At 40.1% G+C, this 3488-nt stretch overlaps 1 protein-coding gene across 2 annotated transcripts in view; it reads right to left on the reverse strand.

Moving 5' to 3' along the window:
- Positions 1–3488, reverse strand: part of KCNIP4 (Kv channel interacting protein 4) — a 239841-nt gene that overhangs the window by 14533 nt on the left and 221820 nt on the right. The window lies entirely within an intron of this gene.

Genomic DNA, 3488 nt, shown 5'->3' on the forward strand with positions numbered 1-3488 from the left:
AGAGGGAGGAGGATATGGTGCAGAAGCCAGTCGCTGATTTACAGCTGGGAAGATGAGTGAGTTTGCATCTGATAGCTTTTGTGAGTGTCAGCTACTTGGGAGTGAAGAGCTTGGTAGAAAAGGATAGAATTGAAGGTTTGAGGAGAGAGAAGGAGGAAACTCTCTATATAGCTGCAATATGTAATACGGTAAAATTAAGAGCTAATGACACCCTTTGGAGTTGTGCAGTATACATCTTGCACAACTAAAATTGTGCAACTTAAAAATCTTTGCCTTCTTAAGAGTGTGTAAAATAGTCATTGCAGAGCACAGACCCTTGTTAGAGGAAGATTCGAGGCTGAACAATTTGGAAAGACTAGATTAGGCTGGTGGTTATCAGTGTAAACCCTATTTTTTTCTTTAATTCACAAAGTAGTAGTTATATGCCATTAATTGAAAGGGGAGCTGGATACAAGGTCTTTGAAAACATGCTTGGAGTATTAGCTCTCAAAATTTAACATACATCACAATCACCTGGAGGGCTTGCTAATACACAGGTTGCTGAGCCCCAGCCCCAGAGTTTTGATGCATTAGGTTGAGGGGGTGGTGGGAATTCATATGTCAAGAAGTTCCAAGGAGATGCCTATGTTGCTTCCAGAGATCACACTTTGAAAACCACTGGCCTACTGGAGTCATTATTGGCATCAGCCTCACCACCAAACAAAACAGACCAGTCACAAGGGGAGATTTAAAAATAGCACTTTTAAGTCAAGTGTGGACTTTTGTCTTTTTCCTCTCCAGTGGGCTCCAAAATTCCATCTGGTGATCCGTGCTGTTCTGCAGAAGCTCACTCCATCTCTGGCTCTAGTGATGGAGCCATGATCTGGGCAAAGTCAAGAAGCACATTTTATCCCTTTGGCCAAGACAACTGGATCTGTGGTTGGCATGTGACCAAACCTAGTCCAATTCTAAGAGTGATTCTCTGGACTCTCAAACTCCTACTAGGAATGCTGGGACACAGATGATCTCCCTTGACTGTTCAACAGGAGCTACTGGCCTCTTCTTGCAACCATAAATGGTCTCGCCCTTAGGCTGTAGCCAGCTGTATCTCTGGACTTTTTGTTCCTGTGAGCCAATGAAGTTATCATATTCTTTTTGTCACTTAGTGTATGATTTTCTAATGTTTGTGAACAAAAGTATCTCAATTCACATGCTGACGCCTAATTCATACCTTCCCCTTAAATATTATTACATATATCCTGAAACTACTTACATTAAAAGATAGCTATGGACTTTGGTCAACCCTTTCTATCTTGTGGGATGATACCAGTAAACAGTAATTTCAAAACAGGAATGACTATTTTGTGCAAAAGAAAAATGGGAAACTCAATGTGGCTTATATGGTTTTGCTCCACATTTTTTTGAGTGGTAATTGAAATGTCTCAAGCAGAAAGTGGCAATCTTAAAATAATAATGATGACAACAACTCTCAAAGAGTACTTCATACAATTACCTTGTGCATAGAGGTTACCTTTGTCCTCTAATGCACAAAAATGATGACGGGTGGAGGTCTGTATTGAATTTTGGTTTCCATTTTCTTATTATTGAGGCACAGGAAAGAAAAAGGCAGAGAGATTTGACCTGTACTTGTTCAGTTGCGAACTTTATTCATCTACCAAACTTTTACTGAGTGCCTCAGTGCTGATCATTATGCCAGGGACATCACCTGCCAATCAAAGACCACGATGGTTTATAATGATGCGTTTGTAGGTAGTTGCATTACTGAGTAATAAGATGATTAATGTCATTATTAATTGGCTTTGTTAGAAAAATCCCCCAAATAATAACTGTTATAGTTAACATCTAACAAATACTGAGCACATATTTGGTGCCAGGCACAGAGCCAAGCCCTTTACTGACATTATGACTTTTTCATTCTTACATTATCCTATAAAGTAGCTTTGGTTGCTGACATTTTACAGATATGAACACTAAGGCGCAGAGGGTCTAAATACTTATCTCACGGTCTCACAGCCCCTTGGTGGCAAAATGGAAATTAGATCCATCATATCTAGATCCCAGGCCCCTCCTGTCTTATTCATTCTGCCCTTCAAGTTTAAGCAAATTAAGTGGAAAACTTCCATTTTTCTTTATTATAGAATCAGATGGTCTCTCTACTATCCCTCCCAATATGCTATTGCTACTCAAAATGTGTTCATTCCCTAACCATTTCTGTTTTCTAGCGACTTTCCAGGGTAGCTAATCAATTGAGAAAAATAACTGGAATAGCTTAGTTTGAATTTGATTTTGATTCAACCTTTAATAATTTAGCCATTAGCTTGCTTTTAAAAGAAAAGGCATTTTACTAACATGCATATCATATATAACCATTATAACTAATTTTCTAAATTACAATCAACGTTCATTGCAATTATCAGAATTTTACATAAATATTATAAAAGCAACATTATGCATGGTGCCCTATCATTAACACCAGATTAAAGTTACATGTAAAATTGGATATAATGTGTGCCTTAGGAAACCAGTGGTCTATCTGTGATAAATAGGTAATTTCAAGTAGTGAACTCACTAGCAGTTTTTGCCTTACTCATCCTCTGCAAGCTAGCTATAAAAGTTTAGAAACTTTGACTTCTATGTTATAGGAAATTAAGGCTGTGCTGGAATTAATCTTGTTAGAAAATGCAGCATTATCATGAGTGATCTAAGCTGACATCTGCAGAAGAAATCTTATAGGATACCGGTACCTAGAACATACTCTCATCCTCCGCTCTCCCTATATTCTTCCATGCCCGGGATAAACCTGCCCCATCTTGATTTCTTAGTTCACACCATCTCCTCAGCCACAGTCAGCTTCTATTCTTCTCTTCTCAGTGATATTTCTTGGTTAAGTTCTGTGAGATGGCCTTTTGGGATTCTTGGCCCAGAACATTTGTGTTAGTGGCACCCATTCTGCTGGAGGACAGGGTAGAGTGTGTGAGAGGAGGCACTGGCTGAATGATGTCTCAGAAGCCTGCCCCTTTCTTCATCCTGACTCCGCAAAGCCTTGAACCCACATAGCTGCACATGCCCACGTTAACTTTCACCTTCTTAAACCCTCCTCTGCCACGCTGCCTACTGCTTCCCATCCCATCCCATCATCCCAAGCCTTTCTTCTCCTGAGCTGCTCCTACTTGTCCTTCAGATTAGTCCATCAGTTCTGTTGGGCAGGCTTCCCTGCTAATGCCCCTCCTGCAGCTGGCACATTATTTTTTTTTAATTTCAGAATATTACAGGGGTACAAACACTGGTCACATAAATTGCCTTTGCACTGCCTGAGTCAAAGCTACAAACACGCCCACCCCCCTGTTACACTTTTCTTATTGGTCTCCTTCCATTCCCTGCTTTCCTAAGTCATGGCCCTTGCTGAGATTTCTGCCCATGTGTAAGATGCCTCCTCTTCCACTCCCAAAAAATGCATCTCCCAAATTACATCATTTCCATATATACAC

The sequence above is a fragment of the Propithecus coquereli genome, unplaced genomic scaffold (genome assembly GCF_000956105.1).
Source record: "Propithecus coquereli isolate 6110/MARCELLA unplaced genomic scaffold, Pcoq_1.0 Scaffold677, whole genome shotgun sequence".
Lineage (NCBI taxonomy): Eukaryota > Metazoa > Chordata > Mammalia > Primates > Indriidae > Propithecus > Propithecus coquereli.